Source organism: Rana temporaria, chromosome 3 (assembly GCF_905171775.1).
Source record: "Rana temporaria chromosome 3, aRanTem1.1, whole genome shotgun sequence".
Classification (NCBI taxonomy): domain Eukaryota; kingdom Metazoa; phylum Chordata; class Amphibia; order Anura; family Ranidae; genus Rana; species Rana temporaria.
The window spans coordinates 9,781,462-9,794,835 of record NC_053491.1 but is presented as its reverse complement, the minus strand read 5'-3'; positions in this window follow the sequence as shown (position 1 = coordinate 9,794,835).

Genomic DNA, 13,374 nt, shown 5'->3' with positions numbered 1-13,374 from the left:
GTAATGGTCTCTTCCTGAGGAGTGCCTATTACGGCTAAATGATCTCCTTCTGGGTGGATTGGGGCTCCTATAATAGTCATCTTGGTATCTAACCCGTATTTTAATCCGCAATGTGTGGCAGGTGATGTGGCAAATGACAATCTGCAATGTGTGGCAGGTGACGTGGCAAGTGACAATCTGCATCTGGTGGCAAGTAAGTGACATTCCGCAACTTGTGGCAAGTGACAATCCGCAATGTGTGGCAGGTGACGTGGCAAGTGACAAGCTGCATCTGATAACAGGTGACGTGGTAAGTGGCACACTCGGGGCTCCCACTGATTCTGCATTTTACATTACAATATAATATAAGAAATAATGCGCTTCAATCATCCTGATACCATAACAACTTTGGTGCCGCGATCATTGAAGCGCCAATGCCCTGCATCCCTGCAGTAACTTCTGCCCTCAATGTGCAGGCAGCAGAGAGATTACATCATCAAGAAAAACACCACCTTAGGAAGTGACAATCCGCAAGGTGTGGCAGGTGAGGTGGCAAGTGACAATCCGCAATGCGTGACAGATGACGTGGCAAGGGACAATATGGATCTGGTGGCAAGCAAGTGACAATCCGCAATGTGTGGCCGATGACATGGCAAGTCACAATCTGCAACATGTGGCAAGCAAGTGACATTCCGCAACATGTGGCAGGTGATGTGGCAAGTGACAATCCGCAATTTGTGGCAGGTGACGTGGCAAGTGACAATCCACAATGTGTGACAGGTGACGTGGCAAGTGACAATCCACAATGTGTGACAGGTGACGTGGCAAGTAAAAATCCGCAATGTGTGTCAGGTGACGTGGCAAGTGACAATCCGCAATGTGTGGCAGGTGATGTGGCAAGTGACAATCTGCAATGTGTGGCAAGTGACAATCCGCAATGTGTGGCAGGTGATGTGGCAAGTGACAATCTGCAATGTGTGGCAAGTGACAATCCGCAATGTGTGGCAAGTGATGTGGCAAGTGACAATCCGCAATGTGTGGCAAGTGATGTGGCAAGTGACAATCCGCAATGTGTGGCAAGTGATGTGGCAAGTGACAATCCGCAATGTGTGGCAAGTGATGTGGCAAGTGACAATCTGCAATGTGTAGCAAGTGACAATCCGCAATGTGTGTCAGGTGACGTGGCAAGTGACAATCTGCAATGTGTGTCAAGTGACAATCCGCAATGTGTGGCAAGTGATGTGGCAAGTGACAATCTGCATCTGGTGGCAGGCAAGTGACAATCCGCAATGTGTGGCAGGTGATGTGGCAAATGACAATCTGCAATGTGTGGCAAGTGACAATCCGCAATGTGTGGCAAGTGATGTGGCAAGTGACAATCCGCAATGTGTGGCAAGTGATGTGGCAAGTGACAATCTGCATCTGGTGGCAGGCAAGTGACAATCCGCAATGTGTGGCAAGTGACAATCTGCAATGTGTGGCAGGTGACGTGGCAAGTGACAATCCGCAATGTGTGGCAAGTGGACAATCTGCAATGTGTGGCAGGTGACGTGGCAAGTGACAATCCGCAATGTGTGGCAGGTGACGTGGCAAGTGACAATCTGCATCTGGTGGCAAGTAAGTGACATTCCGCAACTTGTGGCAAGTGACAATCCGCAATGTGTGGCAGGTGACGTGGCAAGTGACAAGCTGCATCTGATAACAGGTGACGTGGTAAGTGGCACACTCGGGGCTCCCACTGATTCTGCATTTTACATTACAATATAATATAAGAAATGCGCTTCAATCATCCTGATACCATAACAACTTTGGTGCCGCGATCATTGAAGCGCCAATGCCAGCCATTTCCCTGATAAATTGCCCCCCCCCAAAAAATATTTTCTGGTAGTGCCCCTCCCGAGACTAGACTCTGGATCTGCCCCTGGTGTGGAGAAGTCCAGGGTGGGTCCCGGGTAGGTACTGTAGATCGTTTACCAAGGCACTGGAAATATTTTTTCACCTTCACTTTAAACATTTTCCCTTCTTCTAAAAACGTTTAGAGATTTTACGGGGAACGTTAATAAATCTTCTGTTACATAAGCCACGAGGCTGAACATCGTGATTCACATTTCATCCCGTAATTCTGCAGCTTTTCCGATCTCCGTTGCATTTCTCTTGGTATTCATGGTGGCCTTGCCCACGTTATTGGAGGGATCACAAAGGAAATCAGTGGGAAGGTCTCACAGGTGACATTGAGTGGCGTGGTGACGGCACTGAGTACAAGGGGATGTGTAGGTGTAATTGTTGTAATTAGAAGAGAGGACTGCGTGTTTAGAGCTGAATACCGATAATAGACTTACCTCATTAGTATGTAAAATTCTGACTTTCACTGACACCGTTCCATGACACATAGAAAGTTCTAGAAGATGTACAACCCATTCATAGGGTAGAAAGTAAAAGGGTCCTACATCTTATATGGTGCAATATAGCTATTTCCATGAAATTTTTTCAGGGGGGGGGGCGCTTCGGCAGAGGCAATACACAGGGGGTTAAAAGCCCCCCCGCTAGTGGCCGAATAGCGCAGCTAAAACTATGGTAAAGCGCCGCTTTTTAGCGCTACTTTACCGATAACGCGCCCAGCTGGCAGTGTGAAATAGCTCTTGAGATAATTCAGCCTCACTCCATGCCCATATAGCCTAGAGAATGTACAGACCCCCCTTCAGCACAGACCCCTCCTTCAGCACAGACCCCCCTTCAGCACAGACCCCCCCTTCAGCACAGACCCCCTTCAGCACAGACCCCTCCATTCAGCACAGAAGGACCCCCCTTCAGAACAGACCCCCCCCTATTCTGCACAGACCTCTCCATTCAGCACAGATAGACCCCCCTTCAGCACAGACCTCCCCTATTCCGCACAAACCCCTCCATTCAACACAGATAGACCCCCCTTCAGCACAGACCCCCCCTATTCCGCACAAACCCCTCCATTCAACACAGATGGACCTACCTTCAGCACAGACCCCCCATTCCGCACAGACCCCTCCATTCAGCACAAACCCCCCTTCAGCACAGATGGACCCCCCTTCAGCACAGACCCCCCTATTTCGCACAGACCCCTCCATTCAGCACAGATGGGACCCCCCCTTCAGCACATACCCCCCTTCAGTACAGACCCCCACTTCAACACAGATGGACCCCCTATTTACCACAAACCCCCCCTTTAGCACAGATGGACCCCCCTCCCCCATCCCATTCAGTACCTCAAATCAGTCATCAGAGCGGCTGATGACCGCTCAGACAGCCAGCGGCCACGAGACCCTTCAACACCTTCTCGAATTTCCAGGGGCGGTCAATTGCCCCCCCCCCCCCTGCACTATGGTGTGGACTCCCATGTCCGATATATACATCACTCCTTTCCTCCTCCTGCACATCGCTTCCTCTCTAATCTTAGGAGAGCGGAGAGAGGTAGGAGAGCCGAGGAGCCTGGAGGGTAGGAGAGCCGAGGAGCCTGGAGGGTAGGAGAGCCGAGGAGCCTGGAGGGAAGGAGAGCCGAGGAGCCTGGAGGGTAGGAGAGCCGAGGAGCCTGGAGGGAAGGAGAGCCGAGGAGCCTGGAGGGAAGGAGAGCCGAGGAGCCTGGAGGGTAGGAGAGCCGAGGAGCCTGGAGGGTAGGAGAGCCGAGGAGCCTGGAGGGTAGGAGAGCCGAGGAGCCTGAAGGGTAGGAAAGCCGAGGAGCCTGGAGGGTAGGAGAGCTGAGGAGCCTGGAGGGTAGGGGAGCCGAGAAACCTGGAGGGAAGAAGAGCCGAGGAGCCTGGAGGGTAGGAGAGCCGAGGAGCTTGGAGGGAAGGAGAGCCGAGGAGCCTGGAGGGTAGGAGAGCCGAGGAGCCTGGAGGGAAGGAGGGCCGAGGAGCCTGGAGGGTAGGAGAGCCGAGGGGCCTGGAGAGTAGGAGAGCCGAGGAGCCTGGAGGGTAGGAGAGCCGAGGGGCCTGGAGAGTAGGAGAGCCGAGGAGCCTGGAGGGAAGGAGAGCCGAGGAGCCTGGAGGGTAGGAGAGCCGAGGAGCCTGGAGGGTAGGAGAGCCGAGGAGCCTGGAGGGTAGGAGAGCCGAGGAGCCTGGAGGGTAGGAGAGCCGAGGGGCCTGGAGAGTAGGAGAGCCGAGGAGCCTGGAGGGTAGGAGAGCCGAGGGGCCTGGAGAGTAGGAGAGCCGAGGAGCCTGGAGGGTAGGAGAGCCGAGGAGCCTGGCGGGTAGGAGAGCCGAGGAGCCTGGAGGGAAGGAGAGCCGAGGAGCCTGGAGGGAAGGAGAGCCGAGGAGCCTGGAGGGTAGGAGAGCCGAGGAGAATGGAGACTAGCCGCCCCCTCCCGAGCGCCGAGCTGGGATGTGGCGCGTGGGCCGCATTGTAATTCCCACCTTCTGGAGCCTGCAGTGCCTATGATGGACATCACACATCCCGCGGTCACAGCATTGCACAAGCTCCAGAAGGCAGGACCTGCTATGGCACTTGGCGAGTCGGCAGGACTCGGCTACACTCGGCCACATTCGGTGGCACTCGGGATCAGATCAGTCCCGGCGCTCGCTGCTCGCTGAGGGGCTAACAATGGAGCCCTGCCATTATGAGACTCTTGGCTTTTCGGGGGCACATTCGGGACTTCAGCCCCCCCTAGCCACCCCCTACCGATGCCCCTGAGCCCAGCCCCCCCACAGTTAGAATCACTCCCTAGGACACACTTAACCCCTTCCTCGCCCCCCTAGTGGTTAACCCCTTCCCCGCCAGTGTCATTTATAGAGTAATCAGTGCATTTTTATAGCACTGATCACTGTATAAATGACCCAAAATGGCGTCAAAAGTGTCTGATGTGTCCGCCGTAATGTCGCAACCACGATAAAAATTGCAGATCGCCGCCATTATTAGTAAAAAAAATACATAATAACAAAAACTGCCATAAAACGATCCCCTATTTTGCAGACGCTATAACTTTTGCGAAAACCAATCAATATACGCTTATTGCGTTTTTTTGATTTTTTTTATCAAGAATATGTAGAAGAATACGTATCGGCCTAAACTGAGGAAAAAACATTTCTTTTAGATATTTAAATATTGAAAAGTAAAAAAAATATTGGGCTAGATTCAGGTAGATTGGCGCATCTTTATACCGGCATAGCGCATCTCATATGCGCTACGCCAACGTAACTCAGAGAGGCAAGTACAGTATTCACAAAGCACTTGCTCCTAACGTTGCGCCGGCGTAACTTAATTTCGTCGGCGTAAGCCAGCGTAAGTGTAAGTGGGTGTGACCTTATGCAAATGATGGACGGAACGTGGAGTAGTGATATACACCCGGCGTATCCTGAACGGAGCATGCGCAGTGAAGTGGACGTATGATCGATCCCCTGTGCGCATGCTCACAACTACGCCGGCCCAACTTCCTGGGAAACGCCGGCCAACCGGCTTACGCCAAGCCTATAAATACGCCCAGACCTGCGCCCGTCCGGCGCAAAAGTACATCCTGTCCCCCCCCCCCCCCCCAGGGAAGGTACTTTTGGAAAGTGATGGCGGCTGCTGCAACTACAGGCAAGAAGGAGAGGAGGAAGAAAAACTTTGGCCTGGAGGAAAGGGCTATTATTGTTGCTGGCATAGTGGCACATGATTAATACCTCCATGGTGCCCTCAGTCACCAGACCAGCAAGGCGAGGAAGAAGGAGATCCTGAGGGAGGTCAGCCTGCAGGTCAGTGCCGTGGGGAATGCGACCAGGAGCCCCCAGGATATCCCCAAAAAAATTAATGATCTTAAATGTAAGGCTCCCATACACAGTGGCGTGTGAGACAACAGGTTTACCCGGACATGATACCATCTCATACCACTACAGCTTTGGTCTAACGGTCTGGTCTGGTTCTTATAATTTTTGGGATTTAACCCTTATGGGTACTTTCCTATTCTACTCACAAATGTGCAGTGTATATACATTATCTTGCACTCCTTCCTAAACTTTGAACCAGCCCTATACTGGCTGTACCCTGTACTTTGGACCAACACTCCAGTCCAAATTTGTCCGAAAAACTACACCTCTATCCAGTTCGTTATCTGGAACTTGTTACCACAGTGATCCAGAATTATCGTTGGAATTCTTACACACATATACTTATTCCTTACCTATCATTGCTGATGAAAGTATTCTTTTTAAGCTCCCGAAGAAGCAGTAACATGCGAAACATGTAGAGCCTATGTATAAAAATACACAAATTGAAGCCTACGTCTGTTCACCAACTGTTGTTGTTGTCCCTTGTGGACTATCTGTGGTTTTTGTACAACCCTTATGGGTTATTAGCATTTCAGAGATATTCTATGCTGACTAATGTTTTTAATATAGTCAATTATATGTTTTTTAATATTGTTTTTCTATATTGTAATTGTTGATTCAATTACCCAGGTTTCTGGGCTTGTATCAATAAAAAACTTTTTTATATTCTATGCTGACCATTGGTGCCTATAAAGTCCATTATTCCTTCAAAATTAAAAATCTTAAATGTAAGGTCCGTGAAAAGCTGGCCGAGATAAGGAAGCATGCCAGGGGCACGGGAGGAGGACCAGCCTGTACTGTGCGGTTTGCCCCCGGAGGATGAGATGATCGCCCAATGCCTGCAGCGTGAGCAGGTGGAGGGCATGGAGGGATTCGACTCCGGTGACCAGTCCTTGAGGTCAGGTAAGTGTGTTTTATCTCCTATCCGGTGTGTAGCATGTGAGGGGGTGGAAGGGAACATGTGACAAGTGTGTGGGTCCACCAACATGTGAATGGTTTGTGTCATCCACAGATGTGCTGGAGAGAGCTGGGCCGTCGTCGGCTGCAGGGCGACCCACGCCATCCAGGGATGAGAGTGCCCACACCTTTCCTCAGGAGGAAGTAATGGAGGAGCACGGGGACCTGGAGGACGTGTTCTACATCGTGGAGGAAAATCCCATCAACCCTGGACCCTCCCAACCCTCCTCCCCCATCAGTGGACCCTCACAACCCTCCTCCCCCATCAGGGGACCCTCACAAACCTCCTCCCCCATCAGGGGACCCTCCCAACCCTCCTCCACCATCAGGGGACCATCCTCACCCTCCTCCACCATCAGGGGAAGCTCCTCACGGGCCTCCCCATATACACGTCACCAAGCCTCTCCTGCCCCCAGGAAGGCCACCAGAAAAACCAGAGGTGTTCCTGAGGCCATCCAGGAAACTCTGGCGAGGGATCAGGCCCGCCAGACCCACCATGTGTGTGCTGTTGCCCGGGACATGCATCGTCTCGCAGACAGCCTGGCCTCCTCTGCAGAAATACCAGACTGTCTGCAGGATATAAATGCCAATTGTGCCGCGGTTGTGACCTGTGTTGGGGAGCTGCAGGCCACGACAGCACGCCTCGTCACAGAGGTCAAGAGCCTCACAGTGGCTGTAAAGGCCAATACGGCGGAGGGGAGGCACAGGAGGCGCCAGCAACAACATACCACCACCAGCCAGCTGCGGATTCAGGCAGAGACCAATGCGGTGCTCACCCGCATAGCCGTGGCGTTGGAGGGCAGGCAGCCAGAACCTGCCAGGAGTGGCAGACTTGAGGAGGCGTCTCCTGCTGATGCCCCACCCCCACCTGAAGTTCCCCCCAGGCAAGTGACTAGCCAGAGACGTGGCACCAGGCGGAGCCCACGACGGGGCAATTGAGTGCCTATTTTAGGATTTTCTTTCTGCTCTGGTGGGGAGCGTTTTATTTTTATTTCTGCTCCGGTGAGGAGCGTTTTTTTTTTATTTCTGCTCCGGTGAGGAGCGTTTTATTTTTATTTCTGCTCCGGTGAGGAGCGTGTTATTTTTATTTCTGCTCCGGTGAGGAGCGTTTTATTTTTATTTCTGCTCCGGTGAAGAGCATTTTTTTTTATTTTATGTATGCGCACGGTCAGTAGTGCAGGCTACAGTGTGACTGGTGTGTGAATGTGGGGGTGACATACCTACCAGTAAGGTGTGTCACCCTGGGTCGTAGGGGAGAAGTTATCCCCACGACCGTGTGAATGGTGTATGAATGGACAGCGACATAATTGGGGCCTTGGCGTGGCGTTGCTGCTCCCAAGTCCTGCATGGTGGACTTGGGCTAATCCAATGTGATGTGGATGTGGGGTGTGTGTGCTAGGGACCACAGTGGTGTGCATGCGTGCATTCTCCTTGTGCCATGATGAATGTGTGTGTTTAACGTGCAAAGATGCCTACCACGAGGCATCTCCTGACTGCTCTTTCCCTCAGCAGACGGAGTAGCCTCTGGCAGGGGGGGACTGTGTGGCTCGGGGGTCAGGTCATCACATATGTCAATCTCCAGGTCCTTTCTCATGGCATAGTTGTGCAGCACGCAACATGCACCGATGATCTGGCACACAAAGTTTGGGCCATACAACAGGGTACCCCCAGACTTATCCAGGCATCGGAAACAGGACTTCAGGAGGCCAAATCCACCACTCCATGGGTACGTGCGTGGGCTTCATTGTATCTTCTTTCTCCTGGGGTTTGGGGATTCCGGTATGGAGTCATGAGATGGGGTCCAAGTGCATATGCAGAGTCACCTGGAAGGGAAAAGACAGGAGGATGTTAGTCATGCATGTGCCCCTCGTGATGTGTGCATCATGGGGGGGACAGTCATGCCTGACTCCCATGTCACTCACCAACCAGCCAGCTGTCCCGGTACACGTTCTGTTCAAATTCTGTGGAGATGGTGCTCTGACGGTATATGTAGCTGTCATGGCTGGCCCCTGGGTGTTTGGCACGGACGTGCCATATGAGGCATTGGGCATCGGCTATCACCTGTACGTTGATGGAATGCCAATGCTTCCGATTGCGGTATATGTGCTCCATGTCACGGGGGGCTGTAGTGCCACATGTGTGCAATCAATAGCCCCCACAGTGCATGGGAATCTGGCAATTCTGTAGAAATCACGCATTGCCTTATTCCGCAGATGCTCCTGGGTGGGTTTGATGATGTGGTGGGACATGCGTCTGAGGATTGCGGGGACAACCTGGTGCACACACCTGCTCGTGGTGGATTGTGACATCCCAGTCACCACTCCACTTGTACGCTGAAAAGATCCACTGGCGAGGAAATGCAGTGTTGCCAGTACCTTGACCAGTGGCTGCACTGCATGTGAGCGTTGTGTCTTGCTGGTGATGTCATCATGCAGGGTTGTGGCTAATTCTAGGATGGCATCAGGGCTGAATCTGAAGATGCGATACACCTCCAAATCACCCATGCCAAATACGTCTATGCGCGTTCGGTATATCCTCTCCCGTGCCCTCCTACGTGCCCGTCGATGCAGTAGTGCTAGGACCACGGCTGCCCCTGGCATGTTGGCATACAGATGTGTTGTCCTGCAAGTGTTGTTGCTCAGCTCGTCCGTAACGGTGCTGCTGGAGCTGCTCTCTAGCTGACCTGTGCATGTCCGGTGCAAAGTTACCCCTGCTTTATGAGGGGTAACTTTAGGCCGGGCGTACAACTTACACGCACCGCACGTAGCCTGCGCCGGTCAGGCGTATGTTTGGGAATCGGCGTATCTCCCTCATTTGCATATTTGCATAGGAAATCAATGGGTGTGCCAGACGCGTTCGGTGTAAATATGCGCCTACGATACGCCGGCGGAGGAAAGTTACGTTGGTCGGGAGAAGCCTATTTTCAGGCGTAACTAGTTCTGTGGGTACGGCGCATAGATACGACGGCGCACATTTAGACTTACGCGGCATATCTCGAGATACGTCGGCGTAAGTCCTACCTGAATCCGGCCCATTGTTTTTTTTTTTTCAAAATTGTCGCTCTATTTTTGTTTATAGCGCAAAAAAAAAAACCGCAGAGGTGATCAAATACCACCAAAAGAAAGCTCTATTTGTGGGGAAAAAAAGGACGCCAATTTTGTTTGAGAGCCACGTCGCACGACCGCGCAGTCGTCAGCTAAAGCGACAGAGTGCCGAATCGCAAAAAGTGCTCAGGTCAAGAAGGGGGTAAATTCTTCCGCGGACAAAGTGGATAAAGTAGCGCAGCGCCGTATCGCAACTAAAAAAAAAATGGCCTGGTCCTGGAGGAGGGTAAACCTTTCCAGTGGGCAAGTGGTTAAATAGAGTCATCATTACTTACAAGACTTCACCACAAGGTGGCGCCAAGGCAAGACATCCTAGTATGATTCAGCAGCAGTCCAGCCCCTCCAGGGGACGGTGTTCAGGGGCCCGGCTGTATTCTAGAACTAGACTGCTTATGCAGCACTCAGAAGGGGCCGCGGACAATAATATATCACAGCAAGTACTGTAGAGGTAAAACCAGGGCAGGCCATGTTCGCAAGAAACTCCAGGTTATAGATACAGAAATATTGTATTTCTCTGAATATAAAATGATAATTGGAGTTCTGGAGAATTGATACAATCGCTGTTCTCGCCATTATAAAGCCGGTGTAATAATTATAGACCTGCAGCTATATTTAGGTTTTCTCTGTAATTATAATCCTGGCAAAATACAGAATGAGGGCCCGGCCCGTCTCTCCCTACTCGTCCCGGCACGTCTCTCCCTCCTCGCCCCCGGCCCGTCTCTCCCTCCTCGCCCGGCCTGTCTCTCCCTCCTCGCCCGGCCCGTCTCTCCCTCCTCGCCCGGCCCGTCTCTCCCTCATGAGGGCCCGTCTCTCCCTCCTCGCCCGGCCCGTCTCTCCCTCCTCGCCCCCGCCCGTCTCTCCCTCCTCGCCTGGCCCGTCTCTCCCTCCTCGCCCGGCCCGTCTCTCCCTCTTCGCCCGGCCCATCTCTCTCCCTCCTCGCCCGGCCCGTCTCTCCCTCATGAGGGCCCGTCTCTCCCTCCTCGCCCGGCCCGTCTCTCCCTCATGAGGGCCCGGCCCGTCTCTCCCTCCTCGCCCGGCACGTCTCTCCCTCCTCACCCCCGGCCCGTCTCTCCCTCCTCGCCCGGCCCGTCTCTCCCTCCTCACCCCCGGCCCGTCTCTCCCTCCTCGCCCGGCCCGTCTCTCCCTCCTCGCTCCGGCCCGTCTCTCCCTAAGTGTTAATAATAAATATTTTTATTACTTGTTTTATTTATTGTTGATTTAAGTGTTAATAATAAATATTTCTATTACTGTATTTATCGGCGTATACCGCACACTTTTTTCCCCTTAGGGGAAAATCGTGGGTGCGCGATATACGCCGATACCCACTTTCCGCGCTCAGTTTGAATGCCTGCGCCAACATATACCGAATGCAGTACACTCGGCTACATTCGGCCAGGCTCGGCTTCGCTCCTGCTCACGCATAAACGTCACAGAGCCTGAGCACGAGCAAAGCCGAGCCTGGCCGAATGTAGCCGAGTGTACTGCACTCGGTATATGTCGGCGCAGGCATTCAAACTGAGTGCGGGAAGCGGCAATTCGACGGGGAGACATCGCGGGAGGACACCACCGAAGCTGCAGATGGACGCCGGACCCGACGAGGCCGCCGATGGACGCCGCGCAAGACACCAAAACTGTAAGTACTAATTTTTTTTTTTACAGGAATTGCAGGTCCACATTAGGGGTGCGCGCTATACGCCGGACCGCGCAATACCCCGATAAATACGGTACTTGTTTTATTTATTGTTGATTTAAATGTTAATACTAAGTGTTTCTATTGCTTGTTTTATTTATTGTTGCTTTACTGTAATTGTTAATATTAAGTATTTCTATTGATGGTTTTATTTATTGTTGATTTAAGTGTTAATAATAAATAATTATATTGCTTGTTTTATTTATTGTTGATTTAAATGTTAATACTAAGTGTTTCTATTACTTGTTTTATTTATTGTTGATTTAAGTGTTAATATTAAATATTTCTATTACTTGTTTTATTTATTGTTGATTTAAATGTTAATACTAAGTGTTTCTATTACGTGTTTTATTTATTGTTGCTTTACTGTAATTGTTAATATTAAGTATTTCTATTGATGGTTTTATTTATTGTTGATTTAAGTGTTAATTATAAATAAATAAATTGCTAGTTTTATTTATTGTTGATTTAAATGTTAATACTAAGTGTTTCTATTACTTGTATTATTTATTGTTGATTTAAGTATTAATATTAAATATTTATATTACTTGTTTTATTTATTGTTGATTTAAATGTTAATACTAAGTGTTTCTATTACTTGTTTTATTTATTGTTGCTTTACTGTAATTGTTAATATTAAGTATTTCTATTAATGGTTTTATTTATTGTTGATTTAAGTGTTAATATTAAATAATTATATTGCTTGTTTTATTTATTGTTGATTTAAATGTTAATATTAAATATTTCTATTACTTGTTTTATTTATTGTTGATTTAAACGTTATTACTAAGTGTTTCTATTACTTGTTTTATTTATTGTTGATTTACTGTAAGTGTTAATATTAAGTATTTCTATTGATTGTTTTATTTATTGATTTTAAAGTGTTAATATTAAATAATTATATTGCTTGTTTTATTTATTGTTGATTTAAGTGTTAATATTAAATATTTCTATTACTTGTTTTATTTATTGTTGATTTAAATGTTATTACTAAGTTTTTCTATTACTTGTTTTATTTATTGTTGCTTTACTGTAATTGTTAATATTAAGTATTTCTATTGATGGTTTTATTGTTGATTTAAGTGTTAATATTAAATAATTATATTGCTTGTTTTATTTATTGTTGATTTAAGTGTTAATATTAAATAATTATATTGCTTGTTTTATTTATTGTTGATTTAAATGTTAATACTAAGTGTTTCTATTACTTGTTTTATGTATTGTTGATTTAAGTGTTAATATTAAATATTTCTATTACTTGTTTTATTTATTGTTGATTTAAACGTTAATAAGTGTTTCTATTACTTGTTTTATTTATTGTTGCTTTACTGTAAGTGTTAATATTAAGTATTTCTATTGATTGTTTTATTTATTGTTTGAAAGTGTTAATATTAAATAATTATATTGCTTGTTGTATTTATTGTTGATTTAAGTGTTAAAATTAAATATTTCTATTACTTGTTTTATTTATTGTTGATTTAAATGTTAATACTAAGTGTTTCTATTACTTGTTTTATTTATTGTTGATTTAAGTGTTATTATTAAATATTTCTATTACCTGTTTTATTTATTGTTGATTTAAACGTTAAAGCGGGGGTTCACCCTTAGAGGGCACTTTTCCCCCTTAGATTCCTGCTCGTTATTACTAGGGGAATCGGCTATTTATTTTAAAATATGTGCAGTACTTACCCGTTTACGAGACGCATCCTCTCCGTCGCTTCCGGGTATGGGCTTCGGGAATGGGCGTTCCTTCTTGATTGACAGGTTTCCGAGAGGCTTCCGACGGTCGCATCCATCGCGTCACGATTTTCCGAAAGAAGCCGAACGTCGGTGCGCAGGCGCAGTATAAAGCCGCACCGACGTTCGGCTTCTT